This window comes from Heloderma suspectum, chromosome 2 (genome assembly GCF_057233095.1).
Source record: "Heloderma suspectum isolate Gila_16-S chromosome 2, 16-S_ref, whole genome shotgun sequence".
In the NCBI taxonomy this organism is placed as follows: domain Eukaryota; kingdom Metazoa; phylum Chordata; class Lepidosauria; order Squamata; family Helodermatidae; genus Heloderma; species Heloderma suspectum.
Window position 1 is genome coordinate 323339198 of NC_139459.1, and position 27643 is coordinate 323366840.

The 27643-nt window shown below is 42.2% G+C and overlaps 1 protein-coding gene across 40 annotated transcripts in view; it reads left to right on the forward strand.

Moving 5' to 3' along the window:
* FOXP1 (forkhead box P1) overlaps positions 1-27643 on the forward strand; it is a 724900-nt gene that overhangs the window by 204494 nt on the left and 492763 nt on the right. For 19 of the 40 annotated variants that reach the window (XM_084840360.1, XM_084840382.1, XM_084840383.1 and 16 more), the window contains one exon: positions 11314-27065. The exons of 3 other annotated variants lie outside the window; for them this stretch is intronic. The gene's annotated coding sequence lies outside the window, so the exon portion shown is untranslated. The remainder of the gene's footprint in view (positions 1-11313; positions 27066-27643) is intronic. 18 more of the 40 variants (XM_084840386.1, XM_084840366.1, XM_084840370.1 and 15 more) reach the window with 2 other exon arrangements.

Here is a 27643-nt window from a genome sequence, read left to right on the forward strand (position 1 = left end):
GCCCTCCTCCAGTCATCTGGCACTTCCCTCGTCCTCCATGATTTCTCAAAGAGAATAGACAGCGGTTCTGAGAGTTCTTCTGCCAGTTCCTTTATGACTCTAGGATGCAGTTCATCTGGCCCTGGAGATTTGAACTCATTCAAAGTAATGAGGTGTTCCTTGACCATATGCCTGTCGATCTCAAGCTGCAATCCTGCCCCTTCAGCCTGTACTTCACCTTTGCCAGGGGGGTCATAGACCCTCTTTTGGGAGAAGACTGAGCCAAAGTAGGAATTGAGCACCTCTGCCTTTTCTTTGTCATCTGTTATCATTTTGCCATCCTTATTTAATAGCTGAACCACCATTTCTTTCCTCTGCCTTTTACTATGCATGTAGCTGAAGAAAGCCTTTTTGTTGTTTTTAACATCCCTTGCTAACCTCAACTCATTCTCAGCTTTAGCCTTCCTGACGCCATCCCTGCAATTCTGTGCTATCTGCCTGTACTCTTCCTTTGTTACTTGGCCTTCTTTCCACTTCCTATATGTGTCCTTTTTTGTTTTCAGGTCATCCCTAAGCTTTTTGTGAAGCCACATTGGCTTCTTCTGTTGTCTTCCACCTTTTCTTCTTGTTGGAATTGTTTGTGATTGTGCCTTGAGAATTTCCTTTTTTAAAAGCTCCCACCCATCTTGGACTCCTTTTCTCGCTAGCATCGCTTGCCATGGGACCTTACTGATCATTGTTCTGAGTTTATTAAAATCAGGTTTCCTAAAATCCAGGGTACACGTTTGACTACACTCGGCTTTTGCTTCCCTTAGAACCAAAAACTCAAGTACAACATGGTCGCTTTCCCCCAGAGTTCCTGTAACTGCTACTTTATCCACTAAGTCATTTCTGTTGGTTAGGATCAAGTCAAGGATAGCCGATCCTCTAGTTCCTTCCTCTACTTTCTGTAGGAGGAAGTTATCCGCCACACAAGTCAGGAATTTCCTGGAGGGGCCATGTTTTGCAGAATTTGTCTCCCAACAAATATCGGGGAAATTGAAGTCCCCCATTACTACTACATCATGCTTCCTTAAAACATTGGCTATTTGCTTTTCAAAAGTTTCATCCTTGTCTTCTCCTTGATTGGGTGGCCGGTAGTAGACTCCGACCATCAGGTTCCTTTTATTCTTTGCTCCATTTATTTCAACCCAGATGCTCTCGATGGGGCTACCAAGCTCCTCCTCCTGTATTTCTGTGCAGAGATATGTCTTTTTCACATACAGTGCAACCCCACCTCCCTTTCTGTTCCTCCTGTTCTTTCTGAACAAGTTATATCCTTCAATTGTTGTATTCCAGTCATGAGAGTCATCCCACCAAGTCTCAGTTATACCTATCAGGTCATAATTTCCCTCTTGTATTAAGAGTTCAAGTTCGTTCTGTTTGTTTCCCATACTCTGGGCATTAGTATATAGACATCGAAGACCATGTGCTTCATAGTCTGGCTTTCTTCCTACATGTGTCTGAAGACTATTATTGGGCGCTATCAGAGCTGTTCTCTCCATTGCAGTGCATGCGCCTATGTCCATCGTTACCCCCAACATTACATCTCCCTTCCCCGTAGGATTCAGTTTAAAGCCCTCCTGATGAAGTTCTTCATGCTGTGGCCAAACACATTCTTCCCATCCTTTGTGAGGTGCAACCCATCCCTTGCCAACAGCCTATCTTCCAGGAAGTATAGCCCGTGGTCCCAGAATCCAAATCTCTCTCGTCGGCACCACCTTCGTAGCCAGTCATTTACCCGGAATATTTTTCTTTCCCTTTCTATCCCTCTTCTAACTACTGGAAGGATGGATGAGAAAACTATCTGGGCCCCAAAGTTCTTGCGTTTCCTTCCCAAAGCTTCAAAGTCTGACGTGATCTCTTCGTAGCTCCGCTTGGCGGTATCATTTGTTCCCACATGGATGAGAAGAAAGGGATACCTGTCAGTGGGCTTTATGAGTGCAGGCAACCTTTCAGTCACGTCTCTAATCTGTCCTCCCGGGAGACAACATACCTGGCGAGTCCATAGGTCTTCGCGACATACTTGGTTCTCGATCCCACGCAGCAAGGAGTCTCCTACTACTACCACTCTTCTCTTCTTCTTGTTGTAGGCCTGGGTTTCATCGCCTCTGTTTGACTGACCTTTAGCCTCTTGCTCACTCTCATGCAGGTTCTCCTGTGATTCTTCCTCTGCAGGCTGTCCTCCAGTCTCATCCGCAAGTACCTGGAATCGGTTCCACAGCTCCACTGCTTCCACTGGTGCAGAGTGGCGTCTAGTTCTTCTTCTCCTAACTGTCACCCTTTTCCAAGGAGTATCCTCTATTCCATTTTTCTTCACCTCAGCATTCCCCACTGCCTCATCTTGCTGTTGCTCTTCAAGCTTCTGGTCTGCCCTTTGCTGCTGTAGTTCCCCCATTCTGTCCAAGAACTCTTCGTGTTCTCTTATTCCCCGGAGGGTCGACAGTCGCCGCTCCAGTCCACTTACTTTTTGCTCCAGCAGCGTGATCAACTTGCACTTGTTGCAGGTGTAGGCCATGTTGTTCTCAGGCAAGAAAACAAACATTGCACACACCTTGCAGGTCACCACCACTGGAGAGTCTTGTCCTTCCATAGCCCCTTTTCCCTTTTTGTGTCTAGCTTTGTGATTGTTCTAGACTAGCCTGTGCCTGCTCCTCTACTCAGGAGAGGTTAAAAGCAGAGTCGCACTGGTGTGAAAGTGTGTGTTACAAGACAAATAAATGGAAAAAAGTTAGTTAAAATAAAAAATAAAAATAATTTTTAAAAATGTTAGGGGCCTCCCCCTTGACCTCCCCTGCCGAACTCCCCTGGCCAACTCCTGTTTGCTCCCCCTGTTTGCTCACTCTGTTCGCTCGCTCTCTGGGAGCTTGCCTGCTTCTGTAGTCCCTGGACCAGCTGGAGCAGCTTGCTCTGCTCTGCTCTGCTCAGCTGGGAGGCTGGAAACAGACTGAAGCTTCCCGCCCAGTCAGCTGCTGGGAGTACTCAGGCCACACCCCTCCAATTCAGTTGGAGCTCTCAGATTCTCTTGGTGAGCTCACAGCCAATCAGAAGGATAAAGGGCAGCCCCCTGGGCTTCCTGCAACCCACTTACGTCTTAGCCTCTGTCTCCTCTGTCTCCTTTGTCTCTTCAACCACTGCAACTCCCCTGGCCAACTCCTGTTTGCTCCCCCTGTTCGCTCGCTCTGTTCGCTCGCTCTCTGGGAGCTTGCCTGCTTCTGTAGTCCCTGGACCAGCTGGAGCAGCTTGCTCTGCTCTGCTCTGCTCAGCTGGGAGGCGGGAAACAGACTGAAGCTTCCCGCCCAGTCAGCTGCTGGGAGTACTCAGGCCACACCCCTCCAATTCAGTTGGAGCTCTCAGAAGCACCTGGTGAGCTCACAGCCAATCAGAAGGATAAAGGGCAGCACCCTGGGCTTCCATGCTCTTCCTGCATTAATTCCTAATGATTACACCCAATGGCTTCATGTATATGCTAAGTAGCATTGGAGGCAAAATGGTATTGTCAGGGTTGCTTCTGAGCATATAGAGTGCCAGAGCGGTTCAGATTCTGAGGAACAGCTCCAACAAATAGGGGAGGAACTTTCCCAGGCTTCAGAGGCACAGCTGGACGGAGAGGCCCTCCCTCCACACTCCCCTGTGAGTGATAGTGAACGGGGAGAGATGAGGGAAGGACAGCCTGAACTCTTAGACGCAAGACGCAGACACAGGCACAAGCGGGAAATTGCAGGGGCTGAACTTTGGCACTCTGCCCGATTGGCTCGGCATCAACAGCTGCACCTAGAGGTGTCACGGGAGAGGGGGAGAGTTTCCCCTCCCACCCCTTAAGTTAAGAGAGTTTGCCACCTTTTCCCAAATGGAGACTAACTTTCGTAGCTCCCCTTTGAACTCCTTGAAGGCTTTTCCTTTGTAGTCTGTGAGTCTGTAGCAATTTGCATCTGTATGCCTCATTAGGGTAAATAGAATTAAAGCCTTGGAAATGCAGTCTCTTGTCTGAGTGTTGATTTTGGCTATTGGAGTTCTCAGCAGGGCAAAAGGGGAATCCTGACAGGTATCTTGCGGCACCCCACTGCATAATTACCGGGGGTGGGGGAGATACAGCCACTCAGTGCTACTCTCTGGATCCTACCCTGCAGATAGGAGTGGATCCACTGTAAAACAGTACCCCCAATTCCCAATCCATAGAACCAGTCCAGGAGGTTACCATGGTCAATAGTATTAAAAGCCAATGAGAGATCAAGTAAGAGTAACAGTGTCGCACCCCCTCTGTCCCTCTCCCAGTAAAGGTCATCCATCGGGGCGACCAAAGCTGATTCTGCCTGATCTGTAGGCTAGAATCCACATCAGAATGGGTCTAGATAATCAGTATCAGCAAGAATATCTTCAGCTGGTTCTCCACCAACCTCTCAAGCACCTTGCCCCAAAAGGGAACTTTAGTGACCAGGCAATAGTTGTTATATATGTCTGGAGCCAGTGAAGTCTTTTTCAGGAATGTTTGGACCACTTCCTTTTTAAGGACAGGAGACACCACTCCCTCATGCAATGATGCATTTACCACTACAAAGATAATCTTGGTTTATTGTATTTCATAAAACAAAAGCAGTAATCAGAAAGTCTAAGAAAGACAAAGTTCCATTTTCTTCAGTTCATTTTTTCCATCTGACGTAGAGAAGCTGAGAGAGGAGGAGAGGTTTGTGGGTGAAACATTTGGGGACCTGATAACAGAATCCCAATTCTTGGGTAGCAGCTCCTCTGGTGTTATGGAAAATAGGGGCCTTGGGGAGGGAGAGCATCATGCCAGGGAAGAGGGAAATGATTCCTTAGAAGGGACCCATTACTTGGATGATCAACAGATACTCATTTGCACTGAGGACCTGCCTTGGTGAGGTATGTGGGTGGCTTATGGAGGTAGGAAATTTGAACATTAGTGACATAGATAACAGGTTTGTGATGGGCATGCAGAGCACTAACAATATGAAGGCCAACAATAAATAATTATTTAAATATATCAGAAGCAGTAAACCAGTTAGTGAGGCAGCTGGACCATTGAATGGCAACCAAAGGAGGATAAGGAGATTGCGGAGAAGATGAATGCTTTTCATCTGTGTTCACTGCAGATGATGTAGGACAGATTTATTTATTTATTTATTTATTTCTATGCTGCCCAATAGCCAAAGCTGTCTGGGCGGTTCACAAAAATTAAAACCAAACAGCACACAATAAAACAATTTAAAATATATAGAACATTAAAACCACAATATAACAATACAACCACAATAAAACCTAGCAGCAGTGCAGGAGTTTAAAATACAGATTTAAAACAGCAAAGCTAAAAGTTTAAAATGCTAAAATGCCTGGGAAAATAAAAAGGTCTTCACCTGGCGCCGAAAGGAATACCATGTAGGTGCCAGGTGAACCTCACCAGGGAGCTCATTCCAGAGCCAGGGTGCCACAGCAGAAAAAGCCCTCCTCCTAGTAGCCAGCCACCTCACTTCCTTTGGCAGGGGCTCACGGAGAAGGGCCGCTGATGATGATCCTAAGGTCCGTGCAGGCACATATGGGAGGAGGCAATCCTTCAGATAACCTGGCCCAAAGCTGTTAAGGACTTTGAATGTTAATACCAGCACTTTGAATCAGGCCTGGAAATGGACTGGCAGCCAGTGCAGCTGAAAAAGTACTGGCATAATATAAGCTCGCAGGCCAGTCCCTGTTAACAATCTTGCTGCCCTATTTTGGACCAGCTGAAGTTTCCGGACCGTTTTCAAAGGCAGCCCCACGTATAACGCATTGCAGTAATCCAGACGAGAAGTTATCAGAGCATGGATAACTGTAGCTAGGGCGTAGTTGGTATACCAGCCTAAGCTAATAAGTGCTCCATGCCACTGAGTTTACCAGCGGTTTCATGTAGATCTTAAATAGCATAGGGGATAAAATAGAGCCCTGTGGAATCCCATGGCACAATTGCCATGGCACAGAGCAATAATCCCCCAGCATCATCATCTGGAATCGGCCATCCAAGTAGGACTGGAACCACTGCAATGCAGTGCCTCCAACTCCCAACCCAGACAACCTATCCAGAAGGATACCATGGTCGATGGTATCAAAAGCCGCTGAGAGGTCCAGGAGAATCAACAGGGTCGCACTCCCCCTGTCCCTCTCCCGGCAGAGGTCATCCCACAGGGCAACCAAGGCAGTTTCCATTCCAAAACCAGGCCTGAAGCCCGATTGAAATGGATCTAGATAATCCGTTTCATTCAACAGTGCCTGGAGCTGTCCTACAACCACCCGCTCAAGCACCTTGCCCAGGAAGGGGATGTTGGCCACTGGCCTATAATTGTTAACATCCTTTGGGTCCAGATTAGGCTTTTTCAGGAGTGCTCTAATTACCGCCTCTTTTAAAGCAGCAGGCACCTCTCTCAGCAGGCACCTCTCTCAAGGAGCAATTTACAACCTCCTGGACCCAGCCAGACATCCCCTCCTTGTTTGATTTAATAAGCCATGAAGGGCAAGGGTCAAGCACACAAGTGGTAGATCGGACTTGGCCAAGCACCTTGTCTGCATCGTCAGGCCTCAATAACTGAAACTCATCCAATAAAACTGGACCAGATGGTGCTCTGAACGCCTCTACCAATGGAACTGCATTAATCGTGGTGTCCAATTCATGACGAATCTGAGCGACTTTATCTTCAAAGTGCCTTGCAAACTTATCACAGCATGCCACCGAGGGTTCCATTGTCTCTCTCCCTGGCCCAGAATGTAACAGGCCATGAACCACTCGGAAAATCTCCGCTGGATGACACTGAGAAGATGCAATGCTGGTGTAAAAGAACTGTCTCTTTGCCACCCTCACCGCCACAGAGTAGGCGTGATAGTAGGCTCTTACCTGTGTTCGGTCAGACTCAGCATGAGTTTTCTTCCACCTGCGTTCTAGCCATCTCCCCTCTTGCTTCATTGCCCTCAGCTCAGGTGTATACCAAGGAGCCGGCTGGGCTCTGCTCAGAGGGAGAGGGCGCTTGGGCGCAATTGTGTCAGCTGCCAGAGTCATCTCTGCATTCCACAGCATCTGCCTGAACTGATGCTTTCAGTAAGAAAGTCTGAGGAACTGAGGCAAATGGTGACAAAAGATGAAATTCTTGATCTTATTGACAAGATGTGGTGGGAGTTGAGGAACCAGGTTCTTCATTTTTCTACCTGTATCTGTCTTTGTGATCTGAGAGGAGATTATGGTGATTAATGGAACTTGAACTAATGTGTATTTTGAGAATGCTGTATTTTGGGAGAATGTACATGATAGGGACATGGAAATGTTAGTGAGTGGAAAGGAATTATTTGTCATTTGTAATTGTTTCTGCAAGCCATCTGTATCCATTGCTGAGATTGTGAGGCCTTTGGAGACTCGGTAACATTTTAATTGCTGTAAGCTGCCCTGAAACACGGTATAAATAATTGATAAAGAAATCTTAAAAAAAAAAATTAATGGAGTATGGGTCAATTTAATAAAAATCCAGTTCTGGAAAGAATGTACCAACAAAATCTCGTGAGAAGATTGACATTTTGATCCGAGTTCTTCAAATGTTTAGGCTACAATTCTGTACCCATTTACCTTTGTAAATACTTAACTGTTCCATCATATGGTTCTGCTGCAAAGCTGAAATTGTGGTATATCAAAAAAAACAACTTTTTAAAAAAGTATACACATAATTGGCAGCTGCCTTATGGCTGCATTTGAAATTGAGGTGTGCTTAGAAGGGGTCAAGACTGAAGAGTGTAATTTAAATATTATTGTAGCATCTGACACCTTTTCTAAAGCTAACAGAATGATTTTATTATTGGAAAACCTGAAATCTCCATCTCTCAGGAAAGCTGAGATACTTACTTTTGTCTTGGAGCTGGCCAAAATGAGGGCTGAGTTGAAGTTAATGTTTTAGAAAGTTCGGGCTTGCTGGCAGAGAGTTCCTGTGGGCAAAATATGTAAACACTCTAAATACAAACAGAACTTGAATCTAGCTATTGGGATATTTTCCTGTCATAAATGTCAAGCAGCTTGTTTTTCAATTAAAATGTAACTACCATTTTTCTTAAAATGGATTCTGCATATTCTCTCATGTTTGTTATGCTTACTGTGCATCCTGAATTGGTAGAAGAAATATTTCACCCTTCCTTGCATTTGAAGGTTGAGGCCTTGGAAGAAGCTAATCGGCTCATGTAATTCCACTCACCGTACAGAGCAAACTGACTGTTTTTAAAATGTGGTTTGAAGAAGTGTTTAAGAACTGTGAAGAGTAGGAGTTTTCCTTCTTGTAATTAAGCTGTGCCTGAGGAAATTCAGTACTGTAGACGAGGCTCACATGAATAGACTGTACTTCAGAAGTGATTCAAATATTTGGGCCTTCACATGGCATTCTAAGGATGTGGAATGTGTTCTCATGTGACTGTACAACTTCAGAATCCATATGAGGGTACTTGCTTATTCGAAAATAGCCCGAGATTGAAATTATCTTCCCTGTGGGAACTTTAGGCTAAAAGCTTTTCCCCGTATAATATGGAGGTTGTATTTGTACATAACGATAAGCTAGGATTCTTGGCTTATTCTGTGTTACTGTGAGTAAACAGTATGCTGGTGCACACAGCCCACTTTCTCCTTCCTTCATGTGAGTGGGTGAAAAAAAATATACAGGTTATGATAACAGAACCCAGGACCCTGACTTGTTACTCCCAAACAAACCAGAATCTTGAGCCACCAGCATGTCATCAGCTGTGTGCACTGGCATGCTTCTCATTCGCCATAAACCAAGAATTGTGGCTTATTGTTATGTGAGAACTCTGACTGAAAGAGAGTTTATGATTAGGGTCCAATTTCAAACAAGCAGTTCTCCATGATTATGCAGTGATATAATTGGTTCAGAAGAGTGTGCCATCTGACAGCTCTCAAATTTGTACCCTGAAAAGGTATTGCTCTGCATCAGTGATATTTAAACTGTGGTTTGTTAATTATTGATGGTAGGCCATTTGCTTTTAGAAGATACACGAGAACATGACAAAAACAGAAAAATAGTGATGAATATTGAATTAAAACTCACTACTGTCTTGACAGATAAATGTCTTGGTGACATGAAACATGCTCAAACGTAGCACTACTAGCTAGCACACTTCCTCATTCTTTTCTCTTCACCTTAGTTCAGCTGCAAAATTGGATGAATTTGAATTTGGAAGCCACTGACGTGTCACCTGCAACCTGAGAAAATGTTGTGGTCTATAAACAATGAACAGGAATAAGCACCCACAATATAAATGAAGTTTAATAATCATTTTTCTAGATAGCAACATCTCATTTTGCATTTGAACATTGTTTTACCGCAGAAACATGGGGTGAATGCATGTTGATAATGGATTGAGTATTTAAGAGTGCAATCGTATGCATATTTAGACAGAAAAAGTCCTACAGCTCCAAGCATGCCCCAGCCGGCCATCTGTAGGACTTTTTTTGTGTAAATGTGCATAGGATTACAGCTGAAGTAGTTTAAGTATGGTAAAACCTATAGCTAGCACCTTGCCCTTGTTCACAGAACATTTACCCTGGAGTCAGCTTTTCAGGAGGATTATTGTCCCCAGCTCCAAACACAGAGTTTATGTGAACATTTTAAGATGGAATGGCAGAAGTGAACGAAATGGGAAGATAAGTATTTGAGTGAGCAGAGTTTTGTAGCTGTGGAAGTTGTGCTTTCAAGTCATTAGTTCACTTATCCTGATTGCATATATATGAAAATAAACAAAGGTTGTTAATTTAAATGAAACTTGGTTCGGACTAAATATTAGGATCATATGCTTGTTTGGGAATCCTGCAGTTCTTCTTCAGCCCTTATTTTAAAAATTTGTGCCTAGATAAATATCTGTTAGGAACCATTTAGTATCTTTCTACTCTTCATTTCTAGAGTCTGTTACTTTAATTCTTTATTATAAATTAATTGTCAGGAATATTGTGGTGGATTCCTTAATTGCCAGGTATATTGTGCTTGATGCCACATGTGATAAACAAGCCATTGCTAAAAGCACAGCTTCTTCCTTAATTCTTTAATTTGAGGGTGGGGGGACACAAATAGCTAAGTTAATTTTTATTTTATGTTTTTCTTTTTGATCTCTCTTTTGGTCTGATTGTTTGTTGCTGTGATACAAAAAGGAAAAAAAAGAAATATATAATTCCTTTAGGGATGAAGAATAAATTAAAATTTGCTACTTATATAGTCATTAACATAGCCAATTTACAAAACCCTTTATAAGAAAAATGGCTTTGTAATGGGGACACTGTCAGACTCTTAACTACACACTGCTGGGAGCCGCTCTAATAACGTCTAATACAGTTGTAGGGAAGCGAATCAGTAGCAGAAAGCAGTATCGCTGCTTGACTGCTCCCTTTCCTGACAGGAAGAAAAGGACAGTGATCAAGCTGAGGTCCTCAAAGGAGGCCCTTAAATCACTGGATAACATGAAGAATGGGATATACACAGGCTGCCGTAGAAAGCATATAACAAAGCATTTGAATTGTAGCGAGATAGATAATTCTTGGAGAAACACTTAGATGACTGTGATATTTTTGCCTTGCACATTAAACAGTAGTAAAGTGCACCAAAGATAATGGGAAATGTTCAAGTGCAGTCTTTCTTTTTTGTAGCTGTTTATGACATAACATGAGTAATGAGGCATTGTATCAAAGATTCCTCCAGGAAGGGAGGTGTTTTGTCCTGTACTGCTATTTAGCCATCTTAAAATGAAGTGCAAAATAATAATAATACAATGTGCTTATTTAGCCCTTTTCTTAAGAATGACTGTGGGATGTAGTCCCTATAGAAGGTTCTCCTTGAGGAACAGAATAAACATTTTTAGGAGGTAAAAATAGAAAAGATAATTACATAATGGATCTGGCTCTTTTGGTTTTGGCCATATGTGTTCAAATTTCACAGTAACATTTAAGATGATAGGGTAGCAAGGAATGAATTTATTTCAGTCTCTTAAATGCTGTATTAGACGCATGATTTGTTTTTGGTGAAACTACAAACAGCGATTTGCCAGGGGTGGTGGCTACCAGGAGAGATCCAAGTTAGAAGGGTTATTAATTTCCAGCCCTCAGAACATTGGAAGTAGCTTTGTTTAAAAAGGGAGGAAGAAAAGACTGAAAGAAAACCCTTACACTACAAACAACAGACATGGGATTTAATCAATTCAATATGCGTGTTAAAGGAAACATTCCAAAGGACGGTATTTGGATTTGAACTGATGTAGCTTTTCCCCTTTTCTTTTTGACAGCTAACCCCTTCTGAAACATGGCACAGTGACAATCAGTGACAGAAAAGTGAGGACAGTCAGGTTTGTTCTTTTCGTTAAATGTTGCTTTTAAATGGTATCGGATAAAATTGTGGTTAGAACATGGCTGAAATACTGAAATGGTTGAATCATGTCACTTATGTCTGTGTGGTACACCTCAGGGGGGATTCAGACAAATGTTTGCTTTCATTGTCACTAAGAAGAACCCAGTTGAATTAGGCTGTCTGAAGGGGTTGAACATGCAAAGGATTTACTCTGAGAATTTTTTTTAGGAGGCTCAATTTCTGCTGCTTTTTCAGAGCTTGTATACTTCATTGTATGTCATGCTCTTCACACAACCCATATTCAGGTGCCCAGTGCAGCAACCAGTTCCAGATGCATACATGTAGCATGTCCCTGGAAGTTTAAAGGAGCTCTGCAGCTCTGAGGGACAGTAGCCTTTAGGCAGCTGTCAAAAGGTGATTTTGAAGGGTGCTGACCAGTTGGAGACATGCCATTATGTTTGGAAATAGCGTTTTGGAGTGTTTTTGGTTTTAGGTAGTCTGTTAAATAATCATTGCATATGCAGATTGGCCCCTAACATTAAACAAACAAACAAACAAAACAAAGCTTGCTCATGCATGCGAGAGCTCCATGCATTCACTGGAATGCAAAGAAATAGTGCATTAAATGGTATTGTGCATTAAATAGTGCATTAAATGGTATGATTGTTGTGTGTATCCACCCATATTCACAATAGAATATTGACTTGTGTTTCTCTGAGACATGCAACACTGTTGGAGGCAAAGTGCCATGTTGACAGCCATCAAGTAAAAAGAGTAAAAGGACTCTTGGAGTTATATGACTCTTTTATCCTTCTGTCTGCACTTTAATCTAATCTCAGATTCAATTGATACTATTGATTACATTCTCTTCAAACCTTTATTCAATCTATGGTACTATACTCAATGTGTGGTAAAATGTTCTTCTTTTCATATGTGACTTGAGCATAAAAGGTGAAAGTATACAATTAATTTGCCAGCACTTTCTTTAAAATTGTATGCTGAATTTCTGTGAAACACTCTATGGAGCAATATTCCAAGTAAATTATTGTTATTTACTATGAATTTTTCCCTTCATATTTAAAGTCAACAATTATGTTTCCTTTTTATACTTAATGGCTTTGTACAATATTTTTAGAAACCTGGTCAATTCTTCACTGAGTCTGAGCATCTGATTCACACACAGTAGTCTGAAAAATACACCAAGCACAACTTTATAATCAGCTACTTTTCAGAATCCATTAACACATACATGCCATTTTAAAATTTTGAAAAGTCAGTTTATGGAACAAAAATGACGAGAAGGGAATGGAAAGTCTTTGATGGTATCTCATTATTAGTCTTATCTGGTCGCATTGGTGGCTTGTGTCATAGCTGGTGGCATCTGGCTAATCTATACTTTTCAGGAGTCAGAAAGGTGAATACTGACGTATTTTTTTTATTTATTTCAGTTCTACACCATCCAACAGCTGATGCTCTCTGGCCAGTTTGCAACAATTAAAACTATAAACTACAGCACAATGAAACATAATATAAAACTTCTAAAAGTTTAAAACTAAAGTATAAAACCAAAGTAAAAACAAGCAGCAGTATAAAGATTTAAAAATATATAGCAGGTTTAAAAACAACAGAAATGGAAAGACTAAAATGCCAGGAAAAATAAGGTCTTCACCTGGTGCCCAAAAGACCACAATGTAGGCATCAGGTGATCAGCTTCTCTGGGGAGGGCATACCACAACTGGGGTGCCACAGCGGAAAAGGCTCTCTCCTTAGTAGCCACCCATCTCACTTCAATTGGCAGAAGCACCTAGAGAAGGCCATCTAAGGATGATCTTAGGGTCCAGGCAGGTATATGGAAGGAAATGATCCTTCGGTAACCTGGCCCCAAGCCATTTAGGGCTTTGAAAGTTAATACAAGCACTTTGAATTGGACTGGAAATGGACTGTCACAAAACACTGGCATAGTATGTTCATATTGACTAGTCCGCATTAACAATCTCACTAGCTGAAGTTTCTGGACTGTTTTTAAGGGCAGTCCCATGTATAATGCATTGCAGCAATCTAGACTAGAGATTACCAGTGCAAGGATAACTGTAGCTATAAGGATGTAGTTGCTATATCAGCCTCAGCTGATAAAAGGTGCTCCGTGCCAATGTCCTGTTCACACGATCATAGGATGGTTAACTAGTTACAGTGGCTTGTTAACCATCCTGCATGTGCTGGCCATGTGCCAGCTGATTTGCATAATTACCCTAGTTGAGTGTGGCTTCTCATGCTGTCTGAATCTAGCAAGGGTGGTTTGTTGGGGTGGTTAACACACCATCCAGAATCCATGGCCTGTTGTGGGGTTGTGGGATGGTTTGTTAACCACCATCACAACCTACTCTCACTGGGTTTGGATGACAGAAGAAGCTTGGGAACTTGGATTGGCAACCTGGTCCTCATGGGTGCCATAACCTACCGTGTCTAATAAGCCATGGTGGGCTACGGTGATTGTACGAACCAGGTCACTGTGCCGCTAATGACAATGTTGGATCCAAAAGCACCCCAAACTATGAATCTGATGCTGTAGGGGGAGTGCAACTCCTCCAGAACTGGTTGAACATCCCTTACCCGGGCAGATGAACCACCCACTAACATTACCTCCGGCTTGTCTGGATTGAGTCTCAGTTTATTGGCCCTCATCCAGTCCAGTACTGTACCCTGGTACTGATTCAGAACAGCCACTGCCTCACCTCAATTTGATGAAAAAGAGTTAACCAGCAACCATCCACCTGAACACCTTGGCCATGAGGGGGATCTTGGTAACTGGCCTATAGCTGTTAATATCTTCCAGGACTAGGTTAGTCTTCTTTAGGAGTGGCCTAATTACCATATTCTTTAAAGAGGCTGGCACCACTCCCTCTCTCAAGGATGAATTTGTAACCTCCTGGACCCAGCTAGATGTGATAAGCCATGAAGGGCAAGGGTCAAGCGCACAGGTAGTCGGCCAGACTTGGCTGATCAAGTTGTCTGCATTCTCAGGCCTCAAAAATAGAAACCCATCCAATAAAACTAAACCAATAGGGGCTCAGGACACATCTACTATTGGAACTGCATTAACTGTTGTGTAAAAGTTGTTATGAATGTAAGCGATATTATCTTCAGTGTGTTGTGCAAACTGATTACAGCGTCCTACTGAGGGTTCCACCATCTTTCTCCCTGGCCCATATTGCAGCAGGCTATGAACTACTCAGAAAAGCTCTGCTGGATGACACTGAGAAGATGCAATGCTGGTGGAAAATAACTCCTCTTTGCCACCATCACTGCCACAGGGTAGACTTGATAATGAGCTCTAACCTGTGTTCGTCTGAACTTGGCATGAGTCTTCCTCCATCAGCATTCTAGCCAACTTCCCTCTTGATTCATTGTCCTCAACTGGCATTCTTAGGAATGGCATTCTTAGAATAAGCTATAAAAGGGATACATACATTTGGCTAATGCTAGTATGTAAAGTTAATGGCCCCTATGAGTTGCTGTGCCAAGGAAGGAAGGTGAGCAGTGACCAGTGGATCATCGTTACATTTAGCCTTGCACATGGGAACAGAACAGTTGGCTGATAAATAGTACAATTTATTGTCAAATGGTCCCAGTCACAAAGCTTTTGCACAGATGCAGGATGGCCAATGGTTGGGGGTAGGAGAGGAATGACTGCAGAGGATTCATGTATATCCCAAAGGCATTTCAATTACTAACTAGGTTCAACACAACATGATAAACCACACTCAAGGCTGAATATGGCTGGAGTGTCATTGAACCGTGGGTTGTTGCTGAAACATGGATTGTGTTGTCTGAACCCAGCCACGCTAGCAAACCATGGTTTGCAACAGTTCAACATCAACCTGCACACAACCCATGAGTGTGGATTATCATGTGTGAACCCAGTCACTATCAACCATCTGAACTTGTGCAAAACTTTACTTGATATCCAATAGTGGCCTAATATATTAAGAGTGCAATCCTATGCATATTTATTCAGAAGTAAGTCCCAATATGTCCAATGAGGCTTACTCCTACATATGTGTGCATCAGATTGCAACCTCTAAGGAACTTGAAGGACAAACTCAGCTTGTGTGGAATGCTGCAATAGACATACTGGCTCAAGCTCTTCTGTGTGTCATCAAAGACGCATGGAAGGTGCTGTCCTGGGCATAAAGTAATTTATCTGACCAGTTCATATAATTCTCAAGTTGGTCCAAACCTTATGTAAGACTAGCTGAACATAAATTTCCAAATGCATGAGAATTTCATTGGCTTTCTTAGTACTGTCTTTGATGTGTTCTGTGTCAGGGACTGTGTTTCTCAGTTTTCACATCATTGTGAGCCTTTTTAGCTGATGCTGAGAAAAACATGTTATGTAGGACTTTTTTACTAGTTCACACTCTTCTTGGGGGATTCTCCTGGCTACATGGGGATCTCCTCTCTGTGGTGTAGCTGAGCAGTTTTTCTTCATGTGTGCATCAATAGTTTATAGAATAGCAAGTATTCAATATATTTGCATGACTGCTTGAAGTGGTTTCTTTTATTTCTAACTTATTCTGTACTTGCACTTGAGACATTAAGGCTTGGTCTCCGTTCAGTCTGCCCGTCATCACCATAAGTGCCAAATGATCAAGAGTCCAGTACCTGGATTTATCAGCCATCGGCTGTCTCTTGACAACTTGGTACTCAAGACTGCCCAAGCAGCTAAAGGCTAACACCCCACATTTCATAAATTAGAACTAAAACTGAGATAACCAAGGGTGGTCTGCCTGTGTTTACAACTTTTGGTAACCCAAACTAGAAATAAGGTTCTCCAGGTTCCCTTTCCTCTGAGGCAGGTAACTATACCCATCTCATCCTCTATATCTTTTTTTTCTCTAAATCCATTTCTGTCCCTGCAGTCCACCATTTCACCAGCAGCCGTGCTTCCCTGGACATACAGGCCTCAAATCCCCCTCTCTTCCATTTCCCTAGCGCCACCTCCCATCCCTAATTTCTCTAAACACCAATTTCTCCAATCTGCATTTTTTCTATGTAAGTTGGGTCTGTTACGATTAGTATACTGTCTCACGTGCTAAGGGGGTGGGTATACCAACGAATTTTTCTTAGCTGTAACATTTGCACATCCATGTGTTTGAAAACAATCGCTGTAAGAATAAATCTTGTTTTGTTTGGAATCTAACAAGAGTGTGTGAGCTAATTTTCCCAAATTCAGTATGTTTGAGTAAAGTTCTAGTGCAGAGATTCACTGTGTGTGCACCACACATCTGGCATGGTCCCTTTTTAGTCCCACGTTCTGTGTACACATGAAATATGCTTGTTTTTGTATACGTGTGAGTGATGATGTGCAACAGCAGTACCCTTTTAACATTTGATAGCCGATATACTTGTTTTAAATGAATGACAACTACATGATAGAGTAGTGAAAAAGCCAGATGCATCAGCAGTATTTTTTACTGAAGACACAGTAAGTCCCACAGACATATGCTATGTTTCACTTTCTGAGAAATTAACATTAAATTATATGTTGAAATAATTCTTCCTGAGGTAGCATAATCTACATCTCATAAGTTCAAAGTTCAGAGCATGCCAGCAAAGTTATGAGATCTAGTTCCCAAACATGACAGATAGAATTGTGCCAGCCAAGTAGATACAGTTAGCAAGCAAACTTCCACTTAGTAGGTACACTTAGTATTGGGGAGGGGTACCCATTAAGATGGTCTGATCCTGGCGTCTTATGGAATCCAGTGGATTCCTGAATGTGCTGGTGGAAATTCTGTTAGCCAGAGCCAGCCAGCCTGTCAAGGCTCAAGTTGCTCTATGGAATGATGAGACACGATGGGCTGATGACATGATTACTCCTGAGCACCATCTCTACCGCTGTGGAGCTGAATGTGCTCCCTGGTTCTCTGGTGAACTCTGGGTGATGGAATGAGTTGGGAGACGGCTAGAGCATTATTAGCATAAGAGTTGTGAGGTCAAGAGAACACACATGAGAGTGCATAATCGTGCCTACTGTGTGGCGGTGAGGAAAGCAAAGAAGGCCTACTTAGCTGCCTCTATCGCATCCCCAAGTAGCCATCCAGCAGAGCTTTTCCAGGTCTGTTGTCCTCTTCCCCAGTAATTCCTGTGTTGGAGCCTTCGAAGGCCTGCGATGATAATTTTGCAAGGCACTTTGAGGATAAAATAACTCGGCTTTATGCTGACTTGAATGTTGCTTGTAGTACAGTATCTGGTGGAATATCCAATGCACCATCTGGTTCAGCTATATGGAATCATTTTAAGTTTTTGAGGCCTGAGGATGTTGACAAGATGCTTGTAGCTGTTCGGCCTATGACCTACTTTCTTGACACTTGCCCATCCTGACTTATTTGAACTAGTTGGGAGGGGCTGGCAGAGTGAATCCAGGGAGTGGTGTATGCATTTTTGCATGATGGAGTGGTGCCTCCTGCCTTGAAGGAGGCAGTGGTGCGTCCATTCCTGAAAAAGCCCTCCCTGGATCCGGAGGTTTATACCAACTACTGACAACTCACTAATACCCTTTTTCTGGGCAAAGTGCTTGAGACGGTGGTGGCGGAGCAATTGCAGGGGATTCTTGGAGGATACTAATTAACTTGACCCATTTCAGTCTGGGTTCAGGTCTGGTTTTGGGTCAGAATCAGCATTGGTCGTCCTGACGGACAAACTCTTCTGGGAGAGAGACAGAGTTCGTCCAACAACTCTGTTGATCCTGCTCAGTGGATTTTAGTACCATTGACCATGGTATTCTTTTGGATTGTCTCTGTGAGTTGGGAATTGGCGGTATTGTGCTATAGTGATGCTTCTCCTAGTTGCGGGGACGGTTCTAGAAGGTAGTATTGGGGGACTGTGCCTTGGCTCCCTGGAATTTACACTGAAAGGTGGCCACATATTATCTTGTCCTCCATGCTAATTAACATCTATATGAAGCCGTTGGAGATGATCATTAGGATTTGCGGGGCAAGATGTCAGCATGCTGATGACACACAACTGTATTTCTCTGTGACATCTGACTCAGGTGCTGAACCAGTGCCTGGATGCAGTGATGGCCAACAAACTGAGACTGAATCCTGACAAGACAGACACTCTGTGGGTGGATGGTTCCCCGGTATGGGAATTGGGGTTTTGCCTGTTCTAGATGGGACTGCACTCAGAAATAACAGGTACATATAGTAGTTTGGGGGTGCTCCTGGATTCATCGTTGCCATTAGAGGCCCAAGGGGCTTCTCTGGCAAGGAACGACTATTACAAACTCAGGTTGGTATGTCAACTATGCCCTTTCCTGGACAGGGATAGCCTGGCAACTGTAGTCCAATGGTAACCTTACATTCAGATTACTATAATGCATATTATGTGAGGCTATCCTTGTGCTTGGTCCAGAAACTGCAGCTAGTGCAGAATGTGGCAGCCAGGATGCTGAGTGGAGTGCCTGGCCATGCACATATTACACTAGTGTTGAAGCAACTGCACTGACTACTTATTAGCTACCGAGCCAAGTACAAGGTCTTGCTGTTTGCGTATAAAATTCTGAACAGCCTGGGATCAGGTTACCTGGGAGATCATCTTCCCCAATACCGACCTGCATGATCATTAAGATCATCAGAGGAGGCTTTGCTGTTGGTACCATGACCTGCAGACTGCCATCTTGCAGCATCTAGGAAGCGGGCCTTCTCCATGGTGGCACTGACCTTGTGGTGTCAGGGAGGCACCAACGATAACATGTTTTTGGCAGCAGTTAAAGACCCATTTCTTCACCGAGGCCTTCCATGAGTGAGTGTGTTACCCAGTTTGTTTGCTTGTAATTACGTGTCGTAGTGGTTTTGATTGGTTTTAATGTTTTTATCAATGTTTTATATGTTTTGTATAAATGTTTTAGCAGTTATTATGTATTTTAAAGCATATCATGATGTATGTTAATGCTTTTAATTTTCTTGTAAACCAATTAAAAAATCTCTAAAAAACCATTTAGAGATATTTTTAAGTATGGACAGTGGTATATAAATCTATTAAATAAATGAGTAAATACACCAAGTGTTTTTTGGTGGTGAACTTTCATGTCTAGCTTATGGTTACTTTTAATGAGTTTGACTATAATGAATTTGTCAAAAACCCTTGTTTGTCTTGATTTGGAAGTTCCTGATTTAAATCTCCAGACCAGCAAGAAGTGCTTTGGCAGTGGCGTGCATACTTGGATGCAATTAGGTAACAGATGAAGTAAGGGCATTTAAAAATTAATTCATTAATTAGACTTATAACCCACCCTTCAACAGGTTCCAAGAGTAGCTTACAAAAAGTTAGAATTATAATAATATAAAAACATTAAAGCAAGATCATTAATATTCCACAATATTAAAGAGCAGTATAAAAACAATGAGGAATTAAAAACAAACATCAAGCAGCAATGTACAGAGGATGAAAATGCCTTGGAAAATAAAAAGGGGGTTGCCTGGCATCAAAATGACAGTGTGGTGGGCATTCCTCAATTGGAGCATCACCACCACGAATGCCCTTTTCACTGCTAGCTATCTGCTGAACCACCTGAGAAGGGCCACTTTTGAAGATCTAGTGTATGGGCAGGAACATTTAGAAAAAAGTGGTCCTTCAGGTATCCTGGTCTCAACCTGTGAAAAGTTTTAAAGGTTAAAACCACAATTTCGAATTGAAATTGGCTTTTTCCAGAACAGTTGTACCACTGCCTCTTTGAAAGTGCTGGGACCACTCCCTCTCTCAAGGAGGAGATTACTGCCTCCTAGACCTGGTGAGATAGTCCCTCTCTACTTGATGTAGTGAGTCATGCCTGCTGAAGCACCTTGACCACATCATCAGATCTCAACAACTGGAATTTATCCGTCAGCACTTGACCAGATGGTACTCTGGAGACCTCCATTGACAGACCTGAATCAATAGTGACATTCAAGTTGCAATGGATATGAGCAGTGGTATTCTCAAAATGTTTTGCAAACATGTTACATGTTTAAGAGGGTTCCTTAACATTCACTGACGTCCCAGATTTCAAGAGCCCCAGGCTACATGGAAAAGCTCCACTGGGTAATTCTGTGAGGATTACTTCTTCATTGCCTTTACTGCCACTGAGTAGGTTCAGTAATGTGCTCTTACTAGTTAGACTCGCAATATGTTTTATGCCATTTGCATTTCAGCCTTCTCCCTACCTGCTTCATTGCCTGCAGTTTACCAGTATACCAAGGCTCTGACTATGCTCTGATCAGCAGGAGAGGATGCTAGAAAGCGAGCATATCAGCTGCCTGAGTCATCCCCACATTTCACAGAGTGACTGAGGGCATCCACAGGCATGCCAGACATGCCAATTGGAAACTCCCCAAGGACGTTCTGGAATCTGGGGGTGAATCATCCTAATAGCACCCCCATCCCTGCAGAGGGAAAGGCCTTTGCAGGTCTAAACTTCAAAAGGAAGTGATCTGATCATGACAAAGGAGTTAATAAATACTCTCCCACCCTTGGATAACCATCCACCTGTCCAGTCAGGAAAACTGTCCTATGCAGGAGTGTGTCCTGCTATATGTGTTGGACAGGTGGTATCTTGGGACAGGTCCATAGTTTTCATGACAGTCATGAACTCCTAAGCCACTCTAGATAAAGTTCCTGGCATGGATATTGTGGTATCCCAGAACCAGCATCCAGGGTTTCTTCCACAATTTAGGATCATGATGGCCCTGCATAGAAAACAAACCTTTATGTTAATTCTTGACTTTAATTCTGTATTACCATGGGTCTTTACATCACCCTGTATTAACTGATTGAGGATTTTGCTTTCTTTTATATGGCAGGATCATAAAACATTCTTTCTGTCTCTTGACTCAGGAAGGTTGAAAAGCGAAGTAAATTTTTCATCATAGATTTTAATTCAAAAAAGAATTCAGTGGTGTATCTTTTGTAGATTAAATACTGGCTAGCGAATTTACTGGAGACCAGGAAGTTGTGAATGTGGATTTGGAAAAACCTTTAGTTTTCAGCATGGAATGCTGATCTTCTGAACTGGAAATCTGTTAGTAATCATTAGAGTTTTAGTCCAGTAAGCTGGTTGTAGACCATGCCCTTTAGGAGAGGCATATTAGACTATAGAAACATCACTGTTAGTTTGTCAACCAACAGCTTAGTTTCCTTTGACTAGGTTCTGAATAGTGAAATTTTTGTAAACAGAAAATAAACTGGCCTGAAAATGATGTTGAACACAGGAGAGGTTTTTCTGTGACAGGTTGTAACCAATAGTGAAAAACATAATGTTAAGTGATGGATACCTTGAGACAGGTCTCAGAGGGGAGGAATAAACATTAAATTCCAAGGCTTAAGGCAAAGCTATTGAAGGAAATGCAAGATGGAGTTCACTTTAATATGATAAATGAAAGTAAAATAATTTTTGTCTTAACTGGTTCAGAATCTGTTGCTTCCCTGTTTAGAGATGGTATACCTCTTGATTGCAGGATGCCATTGGCCAAATAAACAGAATTATTTAGTTGGCCACTGCTGAAATATCTCACTGGATGGACTTTCAGCCTGATTTAGCAAGACACGCCTGAAAAATATAAAATTCTGAGCTGGTTTGGATGTAACACTAAACACTAGTTTTAGCATTATGAGAATGAGCTTAGGTGAGCCTCAGGCTTGTGCTCTTCCTCATCCCTGTCTGGTGCAGTCACAAGAAGGTATTTGGAAGCTTTCACTTCCATTTTTTGATAAACCACAGCTTGTCATCTCATTTGAATCCTACAAACTGGTTAATTTTAACTGTGGTAGGTGGAAACAAGCCAACTTCAAACCAGGGTTGTTGCTGAACCATGGGTTGTTGTGTTGAACCCAGTTGCGCTAACAAACCATGGGTTGTTAACCACAAATGACCCATTAAGAGAACCCATGATTTGTTGTTGGGTTGTGAACTGTTTGTGGTTAATAAACCATGGTTGTTAGTGTGGCTGGGTTCACACAACACAACAGCCCACAGTTCAACAACAACCTATGGTTCAACAACAACCCATACTCAACCTTGAGTATGGGTTGTCGTGTTGTGCGAACCATGGTGTACAAAGGGGGCTTGTTTCTGTAGTGAATGTAGAGCAGAAGCTTCTGTCTCCTCATGGCCACACTGGATGAGGAGAGTGGAGTCGGGGCAGGGAGGGCAGGAGAGACCAGTGCTTGCTGTGGCTTGCTATCAGAATGCTAAACCATAAACCCAAATGAGCACAGCTCCAAGTTAGTTGGTATATTAAATTTTAGGAAAATTAGTGTGGACACCAAATTTTATTTTTGAAATTTAGCACAGTGAGCATCTGTTCCTACTTAAACAAAACACTCTAATGGAAAGAAGAATGATTTCTCCAGTTCTGTCCTAGTTAAAGTTGGTTAGCTATTATATGTCTGCATTCTAAAACAAGCTGGGCACATCCTTCATAAATAAACAAAACTCAGAACTTTGCCCAAGTAGCCATTGAAATATGCATACTGTTTACTGTACAAGAATGTCTAGAGTTATGTACTATATGTTTCTTATAGTTTTCTGCTTCATAATAATACTCATGGTACTTACTGGACAGGAACTTATCTAAGTTTTAATTTCTTCATCTCCAAAGATAATATTTATGGCATATTATATCATTTAAAGCAGTTGCATGGCATTTTAAATTAGGAATGTTATAATCCTGCTATACCATGGAAACAATCTCATGCTCAGCCATCACTTCTGTATAACAAAACCTAATTTCATGGCTTACAAATATACCTTAGGAAAGTAGGATCAGTTCATGCAATCAGTTCCCATAGACTTGATTAACTGCACGTGCTCTTTATCCAAGCTCGGGGACAGATTGTGAGATTCGAACTGGAGACATCTCCAATGAATCATAGAATCTTAGAATAGTAGGGTTGGAAGGGGCCTACAAGGCCATCGAGCCCAGCCCCCTGCTCAATGCAGGAATCCAAGTCATAGCATCCCTGACAGATGGCTGTCTAGCCTCGTCTTGAATGCCTCCAAGTGTGGGAGAGCCCACTACAATGATTCCTGTTCTTTGACCTCCTGAACTCAAAAAAGCATAGCAGTGATTTTGGAAATCACTGCTGGCTGTCCCTGAAAATATCTTGGATGACACGTGAGCTTCCCTTTACCATTATGACTTTTCAGCTGCTGGTGTGTAAGATATTCTGTGTAAATTGGCCCTTAGGCTCTGTTGGATTTGTCAGAAGAGAGATTCACATGTTGGGAACCATGATCCATTAGCTGCATGTGGCCTGCCTATTTTCTTACTCCACTATAGAGGGCATTCCTGAATTCTTTGGCTATCCTGACATTTCTTACTCTTAGGTTTCAATCCTATGCATGTTTAGACAGAAAAAAGTCCTGCAACTCCCAGCATGCCCCAGACAGCATGGCTGTCTGGGGCATGCTGGGAGTTGTAGTACTTTTTTCTGTCAAAAAATGCATAGGATCGCACTCTTAGGGCGCAATCCTATGCAGATTGGCAGCCGCCTCCGAACTTGGAGGCGACTACCTATCCAATGAAGAGCAGGAGAAGCACAGAGGGGATTGTTCCCTCTACGCTCCTCCTGCCCTGCATTTTTGACTAGACAGCCGATTGCAGCTGTGTAGCCGCGGGAGGATGGAGTGGAGAAGGAGGCCACTGTACGACACATAGGATGTCTTGTACAGGCATTTCTGCCCTTCCTGCCCTGGAATGCCCCTAGCCACACCCCTTTTTGGCCGCTAAACACTCCTCTTGTGAGCATGGAGGAGGCAGCGCGGAAGTGGGGGCGGTCGATTCTCTGGGAACCAACTTGGAGCGCAGGCTCTGAGGTTGGTTCCTGGAAAACAGCATATCCTATGGCTGTCTAGCCTCTGTCTAGCGGCCATAGGATTGCTCCCTCCCTCCCTTACTTCTTATACTTACTTTTAGTAGTGGATGTGTTCCTTCCTAAGAGGTCTTTGATAATGTAGTTTGTAGTTTGTATGTGTATCTCAGAAAGAACTGCTTCTATTGAAAGTTCAAGAAGTAAATATTATAATCAACAAAGCATCATAAATAACTTTTATGTCTAAATCAAGCTATTAAAAGCTTTTTTATTTTTAAGTAGATAGGGGAATAAAATAGCTGCATAGTTCATAAAGTGGTATACTATTACTGCCTGCTGTGCCCATGAATTATGCCAGCTTTTTACACTTGTGAAGTAAAAAGCGGATTAGAACTGTGATCAATGTATTATCCTATATTTCTTATTGTTCGTTATATTTCCTTTTTGAGAACCTTTGTAGTCTAAATGGCTACTAATGACATAATTACAATTGTTTGTCACCACCATAATGTGTGATTTCCTATCTCCTCATGAAGATGTAAGTTAGATAAAGGAGGAGTTTTGGCAGGAAGACAAAGTGCAGTGATTTATTAAAGACCAGATGTGGCTGTTAAAAGCTTTTTTTTTATATACAGAAAGACTTAATTGAGTGATGTGAAATAGGAATGAAATATCTGAACATTATATGCAGTGGGCTCTTGGTGTGAGTGACACAGTTGCTCACATGAGCATGCAAACTAGTTGGCTGTTTTATTGTTGTATGCAAACTTACGTTCAAATGTAAAGTGTGTGAGAAAGGGCTAAAGAAAATAACAACAATCAACAGCAGCAACAATAATAAAATAGCTGAGGTACGTAGAACTGTGAATGTCTTTTCTCTCCTCTCCTAAAAGGGGGCTGGGCAACACATGGCTCACGCACGGGCTGCACGCGGCTTCTCTGGCCTTCTTTGCAGCTGCACCCCCCCCAACTGCTACTGCCAAATTTGCTGCTGCCATGGATTTGCTGCTGCCAATTTTGCTGTAAAACAAGGTGCGTGGGGAGCTGTCCTACACTACTGCTCTCAGTAGTATGCAAGTGCCTAATTAGTGACTCCACAGTTTGAGGTAGTTCTATGATAGAGTTAAATTGTGGTGGAAATGTTTCTTTTGTCTATGTCTGGCACTTTAGTTGGGTAACCTATTCTCTTCTTGATCCTACTATAATAGAGGCGTTTTTTCTCTGTTATCGACAACTTTAAACTTAAATAGCAAGCATCTAGTGACAACGTAAATACTGACCGTGTTCCGGCATAAGCTTTTATGCGCCAGAACCCATTTCACCAGATGCTCTCTGGTTTCAGATGTGATGAAGTGGGCTTTGACCTATGAAAGCTTGAGCTGTAAGAAATGTGTTGGTCTTTAAGTTGCCACCAGACTTTTTGCTGGTTTTGGTGCAATAAACTAATATGGCCTTCAGAATTTACCACAATTCAGTTAACATTTTTCGCAATTTAGGAAACACTCTTACTATGCAAAATGGTTGACTGTCTTTCTCTTGCCTTGTCTTACCAGCCACACTGTGAAATAGGATATTTTTTTCCTTTTTTAAAAGACACCATTCACTTGTTCCACTGCTTTCAATGGGACTTAAAATTCATTTATTTGGACTGGGCCAGTGAGTTTATGACTGAATCCTTTCTTGGTCCACCCAACCATCTGACTCAAACGGGCATTTACTGTCAATTAAGAGGATATCCCAGGCCATTGTTCCATGTATTTAGGTGCTAATGGAGGTTACCTCAAATGACAGCTTAGAAGCAATCCCCAGCATTTTTCTCAGAAATAAAACTGAACTGAGCAGCGAACTAGGAGTGTTTAAATGCAAAAGGCAATATGTCTAATACCTCCACACTGGTGATTTCTAATTAACTGATGTTAATTTGTTATCAGTGCTCATCATGTCTATAGACAAGTAAATGTTTTCAACAGAAAGAGTTTGTACCTTAGAAGGTGTATTTTTGAGGGTCTAAACGTTCATGTAATTTTATAGTTATGGAATGGTTCCATGTAAAACTCAAGGTTTTTATTTGTATTGCATTTGGCAGACGTAACAAGTTTCAAAAATCAGGATAAAAATCACCTTACTAAATCTACCTTCAAAATCCTTTGGGAATAGATCATCACTAATTCATTTATCACACATCTTTTTTAGTTTTTAGCTCATGCTTCTTTGAATCTGGTGATGCACGTTGTACAGTTACCCTGTAGCAATGAACTGATTGAGTATAATTTGTATTCATTGTTAAATTTAGTAACTGCACTGAGATTTGAATTACGCTAATCAACTTTTCTTGTAATTTGTATAATTTACATACTGTACACACACTGCAAATGCAGGACTCTGATGCAAAACAAAGTTTAATTAGTGTAACAGGGTTACATCTGCTTCCCAAGTGATTGATTTCTGAATGTGCTTATAGCAGTCATAAGGTGGATCAGGGAATTGAACCGTAATGCTTAGGAGCACAATCTATGACGAAGTTCTCCTGCACTTGCCATGTTGAAATGAATGAGAGCTGGGCAAGCTAATGTGCTTTTGCTTGTGCAGGAGAACTTATTGATGGGTTATGTCCTAAGACTGGAAACAACAAACCCCCAACCTCTGCAAACAAACAAAAAACCCTTTAAGTTTAGTTTAAACATGAAAAGAAGGATGGATTTTAGCCGTGATTTTGATAAAACTTTAGTTTCATATTGTTGTTGTTCAGTCGTTAAGTCGTGTCCGACTCTTCGTGACCCCATGGACCATAGCACGCCAGGCCTTCCCGTCCTCCGCTCTCTCCCGGAGTGTGCTCAAGTTAGTTACATATTACCTACGTTATAGTCTGTTACATTCCATTTAGGAGATCTTTCTCACAATCACATGTTTGGAGTCCCACCATAAAGTGAACCTGCAAGAAAAAAATTGATTTTTATGTAGAACCACAATGATAAAAGGAATAATGGGCCAATTCTATAGTAATAGATACATATATTTGTCTTTAACTAGTTGTATCAGAGAACTGTTCTAATTAAACTAAGTGTGGTAGAAGTAGTTTGAAAGCACATTTGTTGCCCTGAAAACACACACATGGTTTAATGTCCTGGTGCAGGGGATTATTCAGTATTACACATGAAAAGGTGGCTGTACCTATTAACCTATTAACTACAGCCCATGACATCGCCAACATACTTTCTCCCCCATTCCTTAGATTAGTTTTGCAGCTATTTTAAAAATGTAAGATGAAGGGGAAAAGTGTGATCGATCTAGTGTTTAGTTTGTGTATATGTATCACATAATGAGTTTTATTAAACTGGGTTCACATCGTGGGTGAAAAACCTGTTATAACTGCTCTGAGGAATGTTGTGTCTGTTGTCACCCTAAGGCATAAAGGT